This window comes from Aquarana catesbeiana, linkage group LG02 (assembly GCF_042186555.1).
Source record: "Aquarana catesbeiana isolate 2022-GZ linkage group LG02, ASM4218655v1, whole genome shotgun sequence".
In the NCBI taxonomy this organism is placed as follows: Eukaryota; Metazoa; Chordata; class Amphibia; order Anura; family Ranidae; genus Aquarana; species Aquarana catesbeiana.
The window spans coordinates 652,310,835-652,332,974 of record NC_133325.1 but is presented as its reverse complement, the minus strand read 5'-3'; the positions used below and the strand labels follow the sequence as shown (position 1 = coordinate 652,332,974).

The 22,140-nt window shown below is 45.0% G+C and overlaps 1 protein-coding gene across 2 annotated transcripts in view; it reads right to left on the bottom strand.

Moving 5' to 3' along the window:
* Positions 1-18,478, bottom strand: part of ZFX (zinc finger protein X-linked) — a 50,830-nt gene extending 32,352 nt beyond the window's left edge. For both annotated transcript variants that reach the window (XM_073616522.1, XM_073616521.1), the window contains exon 1: positions 18,304-18,478. The gene's annotated coding sequence lies outside the window, so the exon portion shown is untranslated. The remainder of the gene's footprint in view (positions 1-18,303) is intronic.
* Positions 18,479-22,140: the final 3,662 nt, after the last annotated feature.

Sequence of the window (22,140 nt, the reverse complement as noted above, 5' to 3'; positions counted from 1 at the left end):
CCTGAAGGAAGAGAAAAGAAAAAAAAAAAAAAAAAAAAAAAAAAAAGTTGGTTGTTGCCATTTTTTTTTTTTTTTTTTTTTTTTAGGTAGTTTATTGCCATCTCTGCCCAGTTAGGGAGATCCGCCCTCTCTAATTATACTGTTTACCATTATCATTGAAAGCGAAAAAAAAATCCCAAACTTTGGGCTGTCTCCAAAACTAATAAATCTTCCAATAAGGACACTCTGGTGACCGGGGGAGAGATTCCTTTAATTTGTAAAGATTTCTTCATGCTTCCCGTTTTGGCTCTGGGACAGGAAGTGAAGGGAAATCTCCTCAATGGGACACAGATGACCAAAAAAAAAAAAAAAAAACTGACAGGGGTTATAACCCACTTTTTTATGTAGAGTAAAACACACATTTTTGCCTATAATACAACATTAAATGATGTATTTTAGTACTCACAAACACAATATACAGTATCTCACAAAAGTAATTAGACCCCTAACATTTTTGTAAATATTTTATTATATCTTGAACAACACTGAGGAAATGACACTTTGCTATAATGTAAAGTAGTGAGTGTACAGCTTGTATAACAGTGTCAATTTGCTGTCCTCTCAAAATAACTCAACACACAGCCAATAATGTTTAAACCGCTGGCAACAAAAGTGAGTACATCCCTAAGTGGAGATGTCCAAATTGGGCCCAAAGTGTCAATATTTTGTGTGGCCACCATTATTTTCCAGCACTGCCTTAACCCTCTTGGGCATGTAGTTCACCAGAGCTTCACAGGTTGCCACTGGAGCCCTCTTCCACTCCTCCATGACAACATCACGGAGCTGGTGGATGTTAGAGACCTTGCGCTCCTCCATCTTCTGTTTGAGGATGCCCCACAGACGGTCAATAGGGTTTAGGTCTGGAGACATGCTTGGCCAGTCCATCACCTTTACCCTCAGCTTTTTTAGCTAGGCAGTGGTCATCTTGGGGGTGTGTTTGGGGTCGTTATCATGCTGAAATACTGCCCTGCGGCCCAGTCTCCAAAGAGGATCAGGCTCTGCTTCAGTATGTCACACTACATGTTGGCATTCATGGTTCCCTCAATGAACTGTAGCTCCCCAGTGCCGACAGGACTCATGCAGCCCCAGACCATGACACTCCCACCACCTCGCTTGACTGTAGGCAAGACACACTTGTCTTTGTACTCCTGACCTGGTTGCCGCTACACACGCTTGACACCATCTGAAGCAAATAAGTTTATCTTGGTCTCATCAAACCACAGGACATGGTTCCATTATTCCATGTCCATAGTCTGCTTGTCCTCAGCAAACTGTTTGCAGGCTTTCTTGTGCATCATCTTTAGAAGAGGCTTCCTTCTGGGACGACAGCCATGCAGACCCATTTGATGCGGCCTATGGTCTGAGCGCTGACAGGTTGATCCCCCCCCCCCCCCCCCGCAGCACTCATACGTCTATTTCCCAAAGACAACCTCTGTATATAATGCTGAGCACATGTACTCAACTTCTTTGGTTAACCATGGCGAGGCCTGCTCTGAGTGGAACCTGTCCCGTTAAACCGCTGTATGGTCTTGGCCACCATGCTGCAGCTAAGTTTCAGGGTATTAGCAATCTTCTTATACAGTGCCTTGCAAAAGTATTCCCCCTTGGCTTTTTACCTATTTTGTTACATTACAGCCTTTAGTTCAATGTTTATTTAATCTGAATTATATGTGATGGATCAGAACACAACAGTCTAAGTTGGTGAAGAAAAATATATACATAAAACTATTTTTCAGAAATAAAAAACTGATAATTGGCATGTGCGTATGTATTCACCCCCTTTGTTATGAAGCCCATCAAAAGCTCCAACCAATTACCTTCAGAAGTCACATAATTAGTGAAATGATGTCCACCTGTGTGAAATCTAAGTGTCACATGATCTGTCATTACATATACATACCTTTTTGAAAGGCCCCAGAGGCTGCAACACCTAAGCAAGATGCACCACTAACCAAACACTGCCATGAAGACCAAGGATCTCTCCAAACAAGTAAGGGACAATGTTATTGACAAGTCAGGGTTAGGTTTTAAAAAAAAATATCCAAATCTTTGATGATCCCTAGGAGCACCATCAAATCTATCATAACCAAACGGAAAGAACATGGCACAACAGCAAACCTGCCAAGAGACGGCTGCACACCAAAACTCACGGACCAGGCAAGGAGGGCATTAATCAGAGAGGCAGCACAGAGGCCTATGGTAACCCTGGAGGAGTTGCAGAGTTCCACAGCAGAGACTGGAGTATCTGTACATAGATAATAAGCCTTATGCTCCATAGGAGTTGGGCTTTATGGCAGAGTGGCCAGCAGAAAGCCATTACTTCAAGCAAAAAACAAAATGGCAGGTTTTGAGTTAGCGAAAAGGCACGTGGGAGACTCCCAAAATGTATGGAGGAAGGTGCTCTGGTCTGATGAGACTAAAATTTTTCTTTTTGGCCCTCAAAGAAAATGCTATGTCTGGCGCAAACCCAAAACATCACCCAAAGAACACAATCCAGTTAGGACTGGGAAACTGGTCAGAGTTGAGGGAAAGATGGTGCCAAATACAGGGGTATTCTTGATCAAAACCTGTACCACTCTGTGTGCGATTTAAGGCTAGGACGGAGGTTCACCTTCCAGCAGGACAATGACCCCAAACACACTGCTAAAGCAACACTTGAGTTGTTTAAGGGAAAACATGTAAATGTGTTGGAATGGCCTAGTCAAAGCCTAGACCTCAATCCAATGTAAAATCTGTGGTCAGACTTAAAGATTGCTGTTCACAAGTGCAAATCGGCCAACTTGAAGGAGCTGGAGCAGTTTTGCAAGGAGGAATGGGCAAAAATCCCAGTGGTAAGATGTGGCAAGCTCATAGAGACTTATCCAAAGCGACTTGGAGCTGTGATAGCTGCAAAAGGTGGCTCTACAAAGTATTGACTTAAGGGAGTGAATAGTTGTGCACATTGACTTTTTCTGTTATTTTGGCCTATTTGTTGTTTGCTTTACAATAAAAAAAAAAAAAAATCTTCAAAGTTGTGGGCATGTTCTGTAAATTAAATGATGCAAATCTGCAAACAATCTATGTTAATTCCAGTCTGTGAGGTAACAAAACACGAAAAATACCAAGGGGGGTGAATACTTTTGCAAGGCACTCTATAATAACTTAATCGAACTCGGGGGATTATAGGAAGAAAAGTTATGTGCCCCAGTGTATGTGTTTTAGAAAAAATATTTAGCTTTATAACCTTATTTCAGAGCACTGCCCTACTCTTCTCCTCCCGGCTGACATCAGCAGGGGAGTCTCAGCCCCTCCCACTGTAGTTCTCAGATCGGGGGGCGTTCACGTGAGCGCCGCTCTGAAATAAGGTATAAGGCTGCATATTTTTTTATAAAGCACATACCCTTGAGCACATAACTTGAACACAGACGATTCTAGGAAGACAAAAAAGTGCCTTTACAATCACTTTAAGGCCTCATGCACACTGGACAATTTTTAAGTTGCTTCTAAGGGCATCAGACATTTTTGTCCTGCCTCAAACTCCCTGCATGTTATCCTATGTGTCCATCGACACGCAGGCTTTTAGCAGCATTAAGACCCCTTTCACACTGAGCCGTGGCCACGCTAGCATCCCTCGTTTTAGCTGAGCTTTTTGGCCGCTAGCGGGGCGCTTTTCAACCCAAAGAAGGGGTTAAAAACTCCGTGTTGCCCAACTTCCAAAGCACTGCCCATTCATTTCAATGGGCAGGGCATTTTCGGAGCGCTGTATACAGCACCCCTCAAAATTGCCCCAAAGATGCTGCTTGCAGGACTTTTCCTAGAGTTTCACAAGCGCACCGGCCCAGTGTAAAATGTCACACTGAAATGAACGGGAGGCAGTTTTCATGCGCTATTTAGAGGCTAATTCTACCGCTAAAATGCATGAAAACCACCTCAGTGTCAAAGGGGTCTTAGTGGTAGCGGCATTTAGAGGCAGAAAAAAAACCCACTGCCAGTGTGCATCCAGGAGCAGCAGTATTCTAGCAGAAAAAAATGCTTGAGGCGTGTAAATGCATCTAAACACTTGTTAATGCTTAGGCACTAAACGCACCTAGCGTTAACTCATTTTAATGCCCAGAATAAATGATTATTCTGGCTAATGAAATTCATGGCCAAATCGCTTGACTCCTATAAATGCACCTGCCAAAACGCTACTGCCATGAGGAAAGGCTTCTAGGAGAGTTTCCAAAACATCCTGTGTGCATGAGGCCTAATGCATTTTTTGCATTAAATTGATTTTAAAGCTCAAGTATAAAATCTGAGCAAAGCATATCCATCTATAGTGTGTACTTGTCTCAATCCAGAGCACTAAGTGTCATTTCTCTCTGCTTCATTCCTCTGCTATCACCATGAATTACTTCTGACAAGTTTTCCTGACACTAAAAGAAAAATGGTGACAGGGGAGGAAGCTCCAGCTGACTATCAGCCTCAGCTCTGTTCTTGTGTGGTCTGTAAAGGGTGGTGTGCCCCTCATCTCCAATCAGCTCTCGGAGCTCTCCTCACTGATGTAACTTTTGCTCTACGCCCCCTGCTTTTCAGTGCTGAGAGATCCTGCGTAAATTCTGCACTGGATGTAGGGGACAGATGGCAGCAGATAAACAGGCACAACTTGTGTAGGAGAATTTGTTTAGGCTGAAAGCTGAAAATTGGTCTGAGCAGGAATGGAGTAAAAGTGCCCAGTAGGCAAGTGGTTAAAAGACCACTAGTGTGCATGGAGCCTTACTCACTTTTGGTTTACAAACTGAATCACTTGGGGGCCCATTTTTAACAAAGCGCAGATATCACTATTCTTTACTATACAACAAAAGACTGCTCCAAATGGCTGTATTTCATGACTCCAAGAAGACATATTAACTTCTTCCCACCCAGCTTGTACATAAACGGCTGGGTGGGCATTTAGTTTGAGCGAATGTTCCTGAACGTCCCTCAGGAGCGTGATTGCACAGCCGCGCGATTCCGGTGTGCCTGTGCTTCCTGGACACACTGAATCACAGCCATCGTGTGATGTAAACAGAGCCGGCTGTCAGTTGATCGGCTCTGCTTTAGCGCTGCACGATTCTGGCTAAAATGAGAATCACAATTTTTTTGCTTATAAGATAGATCACGATTCTCTCATGATTCTCGCGGCGTAACATCATCTTTCACATTAAAACAAAAAAATTGGGCTAACTTAACTGTTTCGTTTTTTTTTTTAAATTCATTGAAGTGTATTTTTTCCCAAAAAATTGCATTTGAAAGAACGCTGGGCAAATACAGTGTGACATAAAATATTGCAGCAATTGCCATTTTATTCCCTAAGGTCTCTGCTAATATATATGTAATGTTTGGGGGTTCCAAGTAATTTTCTAGCAAAAAATATTGATTTTAACTTAAGAAAGAAGTGTCAGAAAAAGATTTAGACTGAGTGGTTAAACTTCCTGCATTTACACCTTGTTGAAAACTTGGCAGACTGCCTGGATTATTTATTTACACAGAAGTTCTATCCCTTTGTTCTGAGAAGGAAGCATAGTTACAATGTTTCAATTTAAAGACTTAGCTTTTGACAGCTGAGTGAGCAGATAGTAGTCTCTCCACTTGTTTATATGAAAGAATCTGCAACCTCTGCAGGAGAGATGTGTGGGGGTTGGGGGTGAATCGAGATCACGATTTTTTAACGATTAATTGTGCAGCTCTACTCTGCTTCTCCTCACAAGGAGCCCATCAGTGAGAAGGAGAGCCGGTCTGTGTTGCTGGCAGGGATCAGTAAGTTTAAAGCACTTTACGCTCACTGAGCACACAGTGTTCCCACACAGTAAAACATCTGCACACATCTGTCCCCGTGATCAACATTTGTTGAATACGTTAATTCATAGATGTGTAATTTCCACAGGCTGTGTAAGTCTCACATGTGGTATTGCCATACACAGGAGTAGCAGCAGATGTGTGCTATGTACATGCTGTTAGAAAAATCATAAAATTGACAACTTTGTGTAAAAAAAAAAAAAAAACACGACATTGGTCAAGACTCATTATGCCTCATAATATAAGTTGGGGTGTTTGCATTGCAAAGTGGGGTAATTTTGTGGGCGTTTGCATTGTCCTGGTGCTCCAGGGCCTTCAAAAGTGTGATAAGTCATCATGGCATTAGATGGCCAATTTATGTTTGCGGCACTAGAGAATTCCCTAAAAGCAGAGATATCAACACTCCATAAAGACATGGGATATATGTTAAACAGAGTGGAAGAAGTAGAGATCAAAGTAGACCTACATCAAAAAAACATAAAGGAACTGGAAGAGGAAATAAAGAAACTAAAACGGGAACAACAGGAACAATCATATAAAATAGAAGAGCAAGAAAATAGAGATAAAAAGAAAAACTTGAGAATACGCGGGTTACCGGAAACAGAACAAGCAGAAAACCTAATAGAAAAAATGAACAATCTCTTCAACCAAATCTTGGGAAAGGATGCAACCAACATAATAGGAATAGAAAGTGTCTTTCGAGTAAAAAAACCTCAAAGGTTCTCAAGGGAAACACCTAGAGATGTAATAGTACGTTTCGAAAAATGGGAAGAAAAAAAACAGATCTGGATAAACCTAAAGAGGAAAACACAAATAGAGTTTGTGGAAGGTAAATTACAAATATTTCAAGATTTGTCTCAAGAAACGTTGAAAAGACGACGGACATTAAAACCACTATTAGGAATCCTCCGGGAGCAAGAAATTCAATACAACTGGGGTTTTCCAGCATGTCTAATAGCAAGAAAAAAACAGAATAAGTGCGAGGCTAAGATATGTGGAGGAGATTCCGGACTTTTGCAACAAACTAGAAATCCCCTCCCCAGAACTGGAAAAATATGCAAGTAGACAGGAGCGAATAACGGCAGGAGATGACCTGCAATGGCAATTAAATTCAAAGAACAGACATCAAGATGTGGAATCTCGAGGAAATTAATAACTGAGAAAATACCACACATTAGTGCAAGGGGCCTTAGAGTGGAAGGGGGGGGGGCTGGGGTTGATGGGATGGGAAAAAAGGAAAGTGAAAGGATTGGTAAAACACAACAAAAATGCAGGGAGAGGAAGACAGGGACTCACGGAGTGGACAGGGGGTCGCCCTATTAGTGCTTAGGCGAGGGGGGAATAGGGTGTCTCACAGAGCTCCGCCTCACAATAAATAGGGCAGAGGGGGCAGGGTGTGCCCCACCAAACAAAGTAAAATGCTCTCAGCTCTAGAGAATATGGGGGTAAAAAACCCATATCAGAAAAAAGGGAGGGGGAGGGTGGGAGGAGGGAAAAGGGAGGGAAGGAGGGAGGGGAGGGAAAGGTCTGATCCACATGAGTGGTTACATAGGCGCACCTATTTTGAGACAAGAGATGAGGAGACCCCGTGCGTCCGCTGGGTGTCCCCTCCACCCGGCCTTCTAAGAGGACCGGGTGGGGGGGAGGGCCGGAGGACGGGCGGGGAAGAAAAGGCACAAGAATGGAAAACGTAAACAGCATAAAAATAATCTCCTATAATGTCCGAGGACTAAATTCCCCAGGGAAGAGAAACATCATTCTCCGAGAACTAGAAAAAAGTAAAGCAGAAATAATTTTCCTACAGGAGACGCATATAACCCAAAACTCAAATACCAAAATTTATTCAAGAAACATACCAACATGGTATCAAGGAGACTCGCCAATAAGAAGGGCCAAAGGAGTAGCCATCGGTTTAGGGAAAAATGTACGTTTTCTAATAGATCAAAGGAAAATAGATCCGGAGGGTCGATATCTTTTTATTACAGGAACTATACAAGGGGTAAAATATACATTGGCTAATGTCTATTGTCCTAATAAGAACCCTAAAAAATATTTGATAGATATCATTAAAATACTAATGGAATTCAAACAAGGAAAATTAATACTAGCCGGACACTTCAACTTCAGCATGGATAACAAAATGGACAGCACCTCAATAGTAAGGGACAAAGAGGTAAAACAACTAAAGAAATTAAAAAGAACACTATATGAACAGCAACTAATAGACCCTTGGAGAATCCAGCACCCCAGCACAAAGGACTACACATTCTACTCAACAGTACACAAAAGTTACTCCAGATTGGATTACATCATGGTCGAACATAGAAACTTGGAAGAAATAGAAGAAACAAAAATAGGTATAATAACCGCCTCAGATCACAGCCCAGTAACGCTGAGAATGAAAATAAAAGGAGAAGTTTTTGAAAGGGGTCCATGGAGAATCAATGAAACTTTATTAGAAGACAGCGAGACCGAAAAAAGTATCATAGAAGAAATTAAAAGATATTTTGAGGAAAACGATACACCAGAGGTATCGAAAGCAACTATATGGGAGGCGCATAAATCTGTTATTAGGGGCAAATTAATAGCCATAGGGGCAAGAAAAAAACAGGAAAGGAAAACAAACATGCAACAAATAATTAAAGAAATTTATGAATTGGAACGAAAACACAAAAATCAAGTAAACAACAAAATTTTTGGCCTATTATCTCAAAAGAGAGAGCAATTAAAAGACTGGGTGGAACAAGAAGAAAGGAAGGAGTACAACAGAGTAGTACAAGAAAAATACAAATGGGGTAACAAACCAGGAAAATACCTAGCAAATTTGGTAAAAAAAAAGAAGTCTTTGAATTACATTGAGAAGATCAAAAATGAAAAAGGAGAAGTGGTAAATAAAACTACAGATATAGCGATAACATTTCAAAAATACTTCAGCTCCCTATATGCAATAAAAGGACAGGAAAGTTGAAAAGAAGCGAATACAAGAACAAAGAGGATACAAGAATATCTAAAAAAAGCAAATTTACCAAAAATAAAAATAGACCAACTAGAAGAATTGGAAAAAAATATTACGCAAGAAGAGGTAAAACTGGCATTAAAGGAAACTCCCGTAGGAAAAAGTCCAGGACCAGACGGGTTCACGGTCAAATACTATAAAAAATTTGAAGAACAGCTGACTCCAAAACTATTAGAATATATGAATTCCTTAGGGGAAGATGAAGAAATAAGAAGTGAATCGCTACTAGCTCATATTACAATACTACCAAAAGAAGGGAAAGACAAAGTTAACTGCTCAAGCTACAGGCCAATAGCCCTACTGAACGCTGATACGAAGCTGTACTCTAAGATCCTGGCCACTAGGATAAAAAAACTAATCCCACAGTGGATCAACCCGGACCAGACTGGTTTTGTCCCGGGGAGAGAGGGGCGGGACAACAGCCTAAAATCATTACTGATGTTGCACAAGAAGGTGCAGAATGAGACCCCAGTTCTATTCCTGTCATTGGATGCAGAAAAAGCATTCGACAGGGTAGACTGGGGTTTCATGATGGATACATTGCGGCACTTGGGTATCGGGACAAAAATGATGAAGTGGATAACAAATTTGTATAATGGCCCGACAGCAGTCGTAAAAGTAAACGGTAGACTCTCTCCAAAAATTAAGATGCAGAACGGAACACGGCAAGGCTGTCCACTGTCTCCACTATTATACGTATTGGCTTTAGAACCATTATTAGCAACACTCCGCAATAACAAAGAGGTAGAAGGAGCGAGACTAGGAGGAAAAGAGCATAAGATCGCAGCTTACGCGGACGACATCTTGATGTACGTATCCAACCCAAGAGTGTCACTCCCAAACATATTGAAAGAAATAAAAAAATACGGAGAACTGTCAAACTTCAAAATTAATCCAATAAAAACGGAAATATTAAACATAGGACTAGAGAAAAAGGAAGTTCAGTTTTTACAAAAAGAATTCCCATTTACGTGGGTAAAAGAACTAAATTACCTTGGAATTAAAATAACTCCTAGAGTCGAAAAAATTTACCAGGCAAATTTTATCCCATTGATCAATGAGGTCAAAGAAGAAATGAAAAAGTTAAGAATACAGCCACTTTCATGGATTGGAAGAATAAATATGTTCAAGATGATGATATTACCCAAAATAAATTACAGATTACAGATGCTACCAGTAAAGATCCCGCAGAGCTTTTTTAAAATAATTAAAACAATTTTGTTAAAATACATATGGTTTAATAAAAAAACAAGAATCAAATACACGCTGATTACAAGGAAAAAGGAGCACGGAGGTCTGGCTGCTCCAGATATAAGTAGGTACTATAAAGCCATAGTTTTAACACGAATGTTAGAGTGGACAAATGAGAAAAATGAAAAAAAATGGGTGGAAATGGAAAACATAATAAGCGGAGTCACATTACATAAGAATATTTGGATTCCACGGAAATATAGAACATTGGACACTGACACACACGAAATAACAAAAAATGTATTTAAAATTTGGGACACCATTCACTTAAAGAATGAATGGAAATATAATTCACCACTATTAACACTCACAGGATCAAATTTCTTCACCCCTGGGAAGGAAATATTTGGAATTCAAGGAATACGTAACCCACAATTGAAAGATATCACTAGAAATGGCAAAACAAGAACACAAGTAGAAATAGAGGAAAGGAATGGATGGAAGATGAATGAATGGAATTATAATCAACTAAGGCACTTAGTAAGCACAATACCACACCCACTGAGAGACGAAACGAAATTAACCGCACTGGAAAAGCTATGTAGCAATGAAATACCATTGAAAAACGGAACATCAAAAATTTATAGTACACTGACAGATTTGGAAGCACAAGAAAGACCAGAATACATAAATCAATGGGAAAAAGAAATGAATATAAAAATAGATAATCAAAAAGTGGAAAAAATGATAGAAATGGGATATAATAAGGCCTGGGACATGAAGACTATTGAAATGAATTATAAACTAGTATCAAGATGGTATATGACCCCAGTAAGAATACACAGATTTCATCAAAACAAAACCTCTTTGTGTTGGAGAAAATGTGGCCAAAGAGCAACGATCATACACATATGGTGGGAATGCCCAATAATAATGGAGTACTGGAAGGAAGTGTTAAATAACATAAAAGAAATAACTGAAGAAGAAATAGAACAAAACATCTGGACTTGCCTCTTCCATATCTATAATAAACCTAAGAAACAATATAGAAAATCAATAGTACCTAATCTCCTGAATGCGGCCAAGGCCTTAATTTCCAAGAATTGGCTAAAAAGTGGAAAACCAGACATTAGAAACTGGCTAAAGGAAATAGATTATCACTACAAAATGGAAGGAGGAGAGAAAAGGGATAATAGTAGATGGGAAAGTTGGAAAAAATACAAAGTCTCAGACATTTATTTAGATAAGATAAAAGAAAGAATAGGTGCAGAGCCAAGTGGATAAATAAACAACATAAAGGAACGGACCAAACACAGGGGAGGGGGAGGGGGGGTGGGGGGAAACAAGAGGGACTGAGAGAGAATAAGATAATAGTGGGTTCATATTTATAGGAGGCGTTTTGTCGTCGATTTTTAAGATTATTAAATAATATCCTAGAAGGGAAAAACAATAAAGATGTGACGGAAACAATCCACAATGATGTGAAAAATGAGAAGAGATAAAGTTTGACATATAAAGTTGAAATAACGTCTCTCAGAAAAATTTTCGCTGAAGTGGGAAAAAAAAAAAAAAAAAAAAAAAAAAAGATGGCCAATTTATCCCCCTAGAACGCCCGAGGGTGATACTTGGATGTTGGGCCTCTGTATGTGGCCAGGCTGGGTTCACGCCTAAGGCGGCCATGGATCGTACAGGAACGCTGTGTGTCCCCGCTCTCTGTCGTTCAGAGACGAACGAGAGCCAAATCTTAGCCTGAATTCAGCCCTAAAACGTAGCCAAAGACACACGTTTCTGTGCGATTCACTCCGCAGCCACCCTGGAGATATGCGAAACGGCTCCAGATAGCCGGTCATTCTCCCATCATGCGAATTGGATATGGGGAAAGCAGCATCCAATTCGCATAGGTGTGAACCCAGCCTAAAAGTCTCACACATGTGGTATCGCCATACTCATGAGTAGCAGAATGGGTTTTGGGGTGTAATTGCAAGTATGCATATGCAGTGTGTGAGAAAAAACTTTTAAATATGACAATTTTATGAAAAAAAATTATATTATATATAACACACACACACACACACACTTTTCAAACTTCAAAAAAATTCACTATGCCTCTCTATTGGACTCTCTCCTTTCCAAAAATCATTTTGGGGATATTTGTACTGTCCTGACTTTTTCAGGCCTCAAGAAATGAGATAGGCCATCAGCACATCAGGATTGATCAATTTTTAATAATTTGTAGCATAGCTTGTTTCACACAAACCAATTATCATACACTTATCAGGATTTTTATTTTACCAAAGACATGTAGCAGAATACATTCTGGCCTAAATTTATGTCGAAATTTGATTTTATTGGATTTCTTTTAACCACTTAAGGACCGGAAGGATTTGCCCCCTTAATGACCAGTCCATTTTTTGCAATATGGCAATGCGTCGCTTTAAATGACAATTGCGCAGTCGTGCAATGCTGTACCGAAACAAAATTGATGAGCTTTTTTCCCCACAAATAGAGCTTTCTTTTGGTGGTATTTGATCACCTCTGCGGTTTTTATTTTTTGCGCTTTAACCACTTCCATACTGGGCATTTTCACCCCCTTCCTGCCCAGGCCAATTTTCAGCTTTCAGCGCTGTCGCACTTTGAATAACAATTGCGCGGTCATACTACACTGTACCCAAATGAAATTTTTATCATTTTTTCCCCACTAATAGAGCTTTCTTTTGGTGGTATTTGATCACCCCTGCGTTTTTTATTTCTTGTGCTATAAACAAAACAAGAGTGACAAGTTTGAAAAAAAACACAATATTTTTTACTTTTTGCTATAATAAGTATCCAAAATTTTTTTTTTAAACAAATTTTTTTCTCAGTTTAGGCCGATACGTATTCTTCTACATATTTTTGGTAAAAAATATCGCAATAAGCATATATTTATTGGTTTGCACAAAAGTTATAGCGTCTACAAAATAAGGGGATAGATTTATAGCATTTTTATTATTTTTTTTTACTAGTAATGGCGGCGATCTGCGATTTTTAATGTGACTGCGATATTGCGGCGGACACATTGGACAATTTTGACACATTTTTGGGACCATTCACATTTATACAGCGATCCGTGCTATAAAAATGCATTGATTACTGTATAAATGTGACTGGCAATGAAGGGGTTAACCAGGAGGGGGCGCTGTAGGGGTTAATGTGTTGCTAGGGAGTGATTCTAACTGTGGGGGGAGGGGATTCACAAGGGGAGGAGACCGATCGGTGTTTCTCTGTACAAGGAACATACCATCGGTCTCCTCCCATCTGACAGGACGTGGATCTGTGTGTTTACACACACAGATCCACGGTCCTGCTCGGTTACCGGGCAATCGCGGGTGCCCGGCGGACATCGCGGCTGCCGGGCACGCGCACCGGGACCCAAGCGATGCGGCGGGCGTGCGCGCCCCCCTGGGCTGCCTGGAAGGTTGCGCCGTCATATGACGGCGGCCCAGGATAACAGCTGCACCGTCCCGCCATCATATGACGGCGGGCGGGCAGCAAGTGGTTACACAAAAAAAGAGCGACAAATTTTTTACTTTTTGCTATAATATCCAAACAAAAAAAAAAACAAATTTCTTCATCAGTTTAGGCCAATATGTATTCTTCTACATATTTATTTATTTTTTCTACTAGTAATGGCGGAGATCTGTTTTTTCTAGCAGATCAGCGTCATTGCGGCGGACAGATGGGACACCTTTGACACATTTATTTGGAACCATTGACATTTATACAGCGATCAGTGCTATAAAAATGCACCGATTACTGTGTAAATGTCACTGGCAGGGAAGAGGTTAACACTAGGGGCGATCAAGGGGTTAAATATGCTTCCTGGGAGGCGTTTCTAACTGTGGGGGGATGGGACTTACTGGAGGAGAGAGATCGCTATTCCTAATCACTAGGAACAGCAGATATCTCTCTCTCTAGTCCCCTGTCGGAACAGGGATCTGTCTGTTTAGATTGACAGATCCCCGTTTTGGCTCTCTGTGCAGCTATCGTGGGTGGCCGGCGGCCATACACATCGGCTCCTTTGGTGCGTGCATGCCCCCTATCGCTCTTAAAGTGGCCGATGTACACCTACGGCAATTCACCAAGGAGAGCCAACCTGTTGCAGTATAATGCCAGTGGCTGGTCCTTAAGTACTGTATTCATCGGCATATAACACGCACTTTTTTCCCCTTAAAATCAGGGGAAAATTGCGGGTGCGTGTTATATGCTGATCCCCGCCATCTGTGAGCGGAGGATTGAGCGCCGCCAACATTCATACCTAGCCGAGTGTACTCGACTAGGTTCGGCTAGCTCCACTCAGTCACGCCCAGTCCCGCCCTAAGATGGACATAACACAGGGACTGGGCGTGACTGTGAACGAAGCTAGCCGAGTACACTCGGCTATGTATGAATGTCGGCTCACAGGACGAGAGAAGCCGAAAGCAGCCGAGAGCCACAGGACCAGCTCTGTGTCTCTCGGCGGTGCCATATTTAAAAACTGCAGTGACACTACAAGGCTGCAGATGACACTACAAGGCTGTAGATGACAATACAAGGCTGCAGATGACAATACAAGGCTGCAGATGACAATACAAGGCTGCAAATGGACACTGATAAGGCCGCAAATGGACCCTGATAAGGCCGCAAATGGACACTGATAAGGCCGCAAATGGACATTGATAAGGCCGCAAATGGACACTGATAAGGCTGCAAATGGACACTGATAAGGCTGCAAATGGACACTGATAAGGCTGCAAATGGACACTGATAAGGCTGCATTGATGGGCATTTAAATGTAAGTTTTTTCCTTAGGCCCCTTTCACACTGAGGCTGTTTCATACCGCCTAAATACCGCATGAACGCCCCCCACGTATCTCAGTGTAACCTTTAATACCGAGGCGTTGCACTGGCTGTGCATTGGAAAAAATACTGCAAACACCTTTTTTGGAGCATCTTTGGGGCACATAAAATAGCGCTGTAAAAACGTCTATCCCAATTGAAGTGAATGGGAAACGCTGTAAAACCGTGGTAATACCGCTTTAAAACCGCCCAGAAGCTGTGGGGAAGGTCACATGACCGCAGTAAAGTGGAGGATGCTGGGATACCAGGAAATCCTGTTGAAAAGGGGAGAGGAGACCAGACAGAGCAATACAGAGTATCATGGAGGAGGAATCTGTAGAGATGCAGCCTACAGCTGCAGAAGTCATAGCAGAAAGACCCTCTGGCAGTCGAGATCAACAACAGCAGCTCATGGAACTCCATCTTCTCCCTGTTCTATTTCTTCTCTGACGAAAAAACAGGAAGTGCACAGGGATGTGATGTAAGGGGGATGGGTTGTTTGCTGACGCTAACACTTACAAAAACGTTATAAAAACGCATGGGCATTAGCGCTATTTTTAACGCGAACGCGGCAAAAACGCTGTAAAACCACGCTTATAACGCTCATCGTTTTTACCGCGGTTTTGCAACGCCTCAGTGTGAAAGGGGCCTTAAAACGTTTTTTCCCTTAAAATTCCCTCCTAAACTTGGGATGCGTGTTATACGCCGATAACTACGGTAGTTAAAACAAAGTAGAAAATATTGTAGTTTTTTTTCTTCAAAATTATCACTCTTTTTTTTTTTTGCTTGTATCGAAAAAAATAAAAAACCCAGTAGTGAATAAATACCACCAAAAGAAAGCTCTATTTGTGTGAGCAAAATGATAACAATTTAATTTGGGTACAGTGTAGCAAACAAACAGGGGAAAGAACAGCAGACATGATCCTCAGGTACAGAACAGTAAGGGCTCTTTCACACGGGATGGATCCGTGATGATCCGCCCCGTGAACATCCGCTTGCTCAGCGGGGATCGTTTCGCCGATCCCCGCTGAGCAGGAAGATGACAGGTCTGTCTCTGCACAGCGACGGACCTGTCAGAGCGCCGCTCTCCCCTATGGGGGATCGTATGACGGCGGACCGTAGAGTCCGTCGTCACCCGATCCGATCACGGATGGAAAAGTAGGTTTTTCCTCCGCTACACTTTTTCAGATTGGAGCGGGTCGGATGTTAGCGGACATGTAACCGCTGACATCCGGCGCTCCATAGAGATCTATGGAGGGTCCGTTCAGGTCCGCCTAAAAAACTGACAGGCGGACCTGAACGGATCGTTCGTCTGAAAAAGAGGCCTACCACTTTATTCCATTGGAAGTGAAGAAAAAGTGTTCCAATGGAATAAATGTTACTGTTATGTACCTGAGGATCTTTTTTATGTATGTTGTTCAGCGCTGTTCTTTCCCCGTCTTGCTTCCATCTCATTGGTCTAAGTTCAGGACAGCAGCGGCCACAGCTCCATTCATTTTTTAAATTTACTTTTTGTCTATGCGCCTGGATATTTGTTTTAGGGTACAGTGTAGCATGACTGAGTAATTGTCAAAGTGCGAGAGCACGGAAAGCTGAAAATTAGTCTGGGAAGGAAGGGGGTGAGAGTGCCCAGTATTGAGGTGGTTAATGTAGCTCTGTAATCATTTAATATATACATTTTTCTAAATGGCAGAGAACTCAGTGACAGCAGAGAGCCATTTTGTAAATGGAAACAGCGCATGGCTCAGAACCGAGTCTGCACATGTGCCACCTTACAGAGTGGCTCAAATGTCACCTGTCTGCAAAAACACCCATACAACTGCGAAAAAAATGCCTGCAAAACAATCAAAAGGCGCCAAAGTGTGAATGCAGCCAAAGGCCCCTTTCAAACAGTGACAGGGTTCGCCTGTCAGTTTTCAGTCGGACCCGATTGGACAATCGACTGCCCTCCATGGAGAGGTGGATGTAAACGGAAATGTGTCCGTTTACATTCATTGACATCTGATCCACTAAAAAAATGATGGATGAGGGATCCATTCCCCATCCGTCTGGTGGATTGGATGACAGTCAAATGTAAACAGATAAGTGGTCCGTTTACATCCCATATCTGCAAAAGCAGAGCGGACACGGACCGGCCATCCACCTGCTCAACAGGAATTAGCGGAGAGCTCCCCCCCGATGAGCAGGCGAGTCTGCCCCTATCAAAGAGTCCCAATAGTCCGACTGTGTGCCAGACACCAACCCAGAGCAGATCTCTGCAATTATACAAGACAGAGCTCAGATATGCTGCGTTCTATGGCCACCGAGGTGCGATGTGCTGCGTTCCACGGCCACCAGGATCTGCTGCTATCCATTTCAGCAGAGCTGCCAGATGTCATTACAGTGGCCGGTACCAATTTCTGGAGTACAGTTGCCACCTCATCATCCCTTTAAAACCGAACACATAAATTACACAGGTTCTGTGGATGATTAAGGTGGTAATTAAACTCACTTGGGGCCTTATCTGCATTTAATTAGCCTCAGAACTTGGTTAATTCATATGCGTTCGCATTTAAAGGGATGAGGTGGCAACTCTATTCTGGAGATCAGAACCCATCCAGGACTCTGCACACTACAGCTGGTTCTCATAGTAAATACACATCGTCCTTGCTATCATTTAATTGCTCAAAAGCATTTTGATGTTAACATTATACAATGTATTCTCCTATACTTTATATCGTCGTCTCCCCCTAGGTGTGTACATAATAAATGAAGAGGAGATCAGGCATGTACACCTCAGTGAAGAGGTTCCTGCTCCCCGATCTGCACAGCACTTTCTTCTCTCCCTCCTACGCCCTGATTTTTTTTTTTTCCCCCTCTCAAAGAAGGAAGCTTCAACATGGCGGCCTGCCCCTCCCCCTCCATGCAGCCTGTGGGCGGCCGCCATCTTGCTTTCAATATTACAGCCACAAGAAAAGTAAAATAAAATGTGGCGAGCAGCGGTGTCCCCTCCGATAATAAAGGCTGACCGCTAATAATGTGTGAGGCCCGCGCCTCGGACTGAGTATGACAGAACGGCGCCGTGTGAGGAGAGGGGAGAGCCGCACACATCCGCCTCCTTCTCTCGCCCCACTCAGGGCCTAGCTGCGGCCTCCTCTGAGGCCTGGAAGGGCGAGCGGTCGGATGGAGGCCTAGAAGCGGGCCACACCAGGCCGCGGCCTCCCTTTCCGCCCGGTGACCGGAGGAGGAGGACGAGCGGACGGTGCACACGTCCAGCCTCAACCGCCGTTTTCTCCCTTCTCCTTGGTGAAGGGCAGACGAAGGCTGCAGGCGAGAGCCGCTCAGTCCCCGGGCCTTCTACCCCCTTCCCCGCCGGTGGCGCTCCCTTCCCGCCCAGGCCCCCGTTTTGCCTCCCGCCGCGGCCTTACCTGAGAACGCTGTGTGGCTTTCCCGCCAGTTCCGGGGGGGGCAGACCGGGGCTCCGCCGTCCGTTAGGCCTGTTCGCGATGGCTGATTCGAAGGGAGGGGGGAAGGTAGAGAGCGAGTGCGAGAGGCAGAAAGGGAGGGGCCGAGCTCGATGGCTGAGAGGGGGGAAGGAGGGAGAGAAAAAAAAGAGCGGGCAGCTCTCCTGGCCGGGGCCGCCGTCAGCAGTCAACGTCACTGCCGCAGAGCCTCAGGAAAATGCGGAAGGGGGAGGCCGAGTGCGAAGCTGACTGGCTGAGGATGCAAGGGAAGGCAAGGCCGAGCCAGGGCCCAGAGCGACACCTCAGGCACCCTGGGGGGGCGCCAAGAGCGACACCTACACTACACCGGGGACCGGGACCCTCACCCTGAGGTGTCATTACAGAGCCCCTCACCCTGAGGTGCCACTACAGAGCTCCTCACCTTGGCGTGCCATTAGAAAGCTGCTCACCCTGAGGTGCCACTACAGAGCCCCTCACCCTGGGGTGTCATTACAAAACCCCTCACCCTGAGGTGCCATTAGAAAGCCCCTCACCCTGAGGTGCCATTAGAAAGCCCCTCACCCTGAGGTGTCACTGCAGAGCCCCTCACCCTGAGGTGTCACTGCAGAGCCCCTCACCCTGAGGTGTCACTGCAGAGCCCCTCACCCTGAGGTGTCATTACAAAACCCCTCACCCTGAGGTGCCATTAGAAAGCCCCTCACCCTGAGGTGCCATTAGAAAGCCCCTCACCCTGAGGTGCCATTAGAAAGCCCCTCACCCTGAGGTGTCACTGCAGAGCCCCTCACCCTGAGGTGTCACTGCAGAGCCCCTCACCCTGAGGTGTCATTAGAAAGCCCCTCACCCTGAGGTGTCATTAGAAAGCCCCTCACCCTGAGGTGCCATTAGAAAGCCCCTCACCCTGAGGTGCCATTAGAAAGCCCCTCACCCTGAGGTGTCACTGCAGAGCCCCTCACCCTGAGGTGTCACTGCAGAGCCCCTCACCCTGAGGTGTCACTGCAGAGCCCCTCACCTTGAGGTGTCACTACAGAATCCCTCACCCTGGGGTGTCACTGCAGAGCCCCTCACCCTGAGGTGTCACTGCAGAACCCCTCACCCTGGGGTGTCACTGCAGAGCCCCTCACCCTGGGGTGTCACTACAGAGCCCCTCACCCTGAGGTGTCATTAGAAAGCCCCTCACCCTGAGGTGTCATTAGAAAGCCCCTCACCCTGAGGTGTCATTAGAAAGCTCCTCACCCTGAGGTGTCATTAGAAAGCTCCTCACCCTGAGGTGTCATTACAGAGCCCCTCACCCTGAGGTGTCATTACAGAGCCCCTCACCCTGAGGTGTCATTACAGAGCCCCTCACCCTGAGGTGTTATTGGAAAGCCCCTCACCCTGAGGTGCCACTACAGAGCTCCTCACCTTGGCATGCCATTAGAAAGCTGCTCACCCTGAGGTGCCACTACAGAGCCCCTCACCCTGGGGTGTCATTACAAAACCCCTCACCCTGGGGTGTCATTACAGAGCCCCTCACCCTGAGGTGTCATTAGAAAGCCCCTCACCCTGAGGTGTCATTAGAAAGCCCCTCACCCTGAGGTGTCATTAGAAAGCCCCTCACCCTGAGGTGCCATTAGAAAGCCTGTCACCCTGGGGTGTCACTGCAGAGCCCCTCACCCTGGGGTGTCACTACAGAACCCCTCACCCTGGGGTGTCACTACAGAACCCCTCACCCTGGGGTGTCACTACAGAGCCCCTCACCCTGGGGTGTCACTACAGAGCCCCTCACCTTGAGGTGTCATTAGAAAGCCCCTCACCCTGGGGTGTCACTACAGAGCCCCTCACCCTGAGGTGTCACTACAGAGCCCCTCACCTTGAGGTGTCATTAGAAAGCCCCTCACCCTGAGGTGTCATTAGAAAGCCCCTCACCCTGAGGTGTCATTAGAAAGCCCCTCACCCTGAGGTGTCATTACAAAGCCCCTCACCCTGAGGTGTCATTACAAAGCCCCTCACCCTGAGGTGTCATTACAAAGCCCCTCACCCTGAGGTGTCATTACAAAGCCCCTCACCCTGAGGTGCCATTAGAAAGCCCCTCACCCTGAGGCTACTTTCACACTGGGGTAGGGGGGCGTCAGTGGTAAAGCGTTGCTAGTTTTAACAGCACTTTTTGGCCGCTAGCGGGGCGCTTTTAACCCCCGCTAGCAGCCTAATAAAGGGTTTAAAGCGTCACTGTCGAATTGCTGCCCATTGATTTCAATGGCAGTTGTGGTGTATACACCGCTCCCACATGCCCCAAAGATTCTGCTTGCAGGACCTTTTTTCCCGTCCTGCAAGCACACCGCCCCAGTGTGAAAGCACTCAGGCTTTCACACTGGGGAGGCTTGAGAGTTACTTTACAGACGCTATTTTTAGTGCTAAAACACCTGAAAAGCGTCCCAGTGTGAAAGGGGTCTAAAGTGTCATTACAGAGCCCCTCACCCTGAGGTGCCATTACAAAGCCCCTCACCCTGAGGTGCCATTACAAAGCCCCTCACCCTGAGGTGCCATTACAAAGCCCCTCACCCTGAGGTGCCATTACAAAGCCCCTAAACCCTGAGGTGCCATTAGAAAGCCCCTCACCCTAAGGTGTCATTAGAAAGCCCCTCACCCCGAGGTGCCATTAGAAAGCCCCTCACCCCGAGGTGTCACTACAAAGCCCCTCACCCCGAGGTGTCACTACAAAGCCCCCCACCCCGAGGTGTCACTACAAAGCCCCCCACCCCGAGGTGTCACTACAAAGCCCCCCACCCCGAGGTGTCACTACAAAGCCCCCCACCCCGAGGTGTCACTACAAAGCCCCCCACCCCGAGGTGCCATTAGAAAGCCCTAATGGGCTTTAAGGTCCTGCAAGCACACCGCCCCAGTGTGAAAGCACTCAGGCTTTCACACTGGGGAGGCTTGAGAGTCACTTTACAGGCGCTATTTTTAGTGCTAAAACACCTGAAAAGCGCCCCAGTGTGAAAGGGGTCTAAAGTGTCATTACAAAGCCCCTCACCCTGCGGTGTCATTACAAAGCCCCTAAACCCTGAGGTGCCATTAGAAAGCTCCTCACCCTGAGGTCACTACAAAGCCCCTCACCCTGAGGTGTCACTACAAAGCCCCTCACCCTGAGGTGTCACTACAAAGCCCCTCACCCTGAGGTGTTATTACAAAGCCCCCCACCCTGAGGTGCCATTAGAAAGCCCCTCACCCTGAGGTGCCATTACGAATCCCCTCGCCCTGAGGTGCCATTAGAAAGCCCCTCACCCTGAGGTGCCATTACAAAGTCTGTCACCCTAAGGCTAATTTCACACTGGGGTGGGGGGGCATTAGTGGTAAAGCGTGGCTAGTTTTAGCAGCGCTTTTTGGCCGCTAGCGGGGCGCTTTTAACCCCTGCTAGTGGCCTAATAAAGGGTTTAAAGCGTCTCTGTCGAATTGCTGCCCATTGATTTCAATGGCAGTTGTGGTGTATACACCGCTCCCACATGCCCCAAAGATGCTGCTTGCAGGACTTTTTTTCCCATCCTGCAAGCACACCGCCCCAGTGTGAAAGCACTCAGGCTTTCACACTGGGGAGGCTTGAGAGTCACTTTACAGGCCCTATTTTTAGTGCTAAAACACCTGAAAAGCGCCCCAGTGTGAAAGGGGTCTAAGGTGTCATTACAAAGCCCCTCACCCTGAGGTGTCATTACAAAGCCCCTCACCCTGAGGTGTCATTACAAAGCCCCTCGCCCTGAGGTGTCATTACAAAGCCCCTCGCCCTGAGGTACCATTACAAAGCCCCTCACCATGAGGTGCCATTAGAAA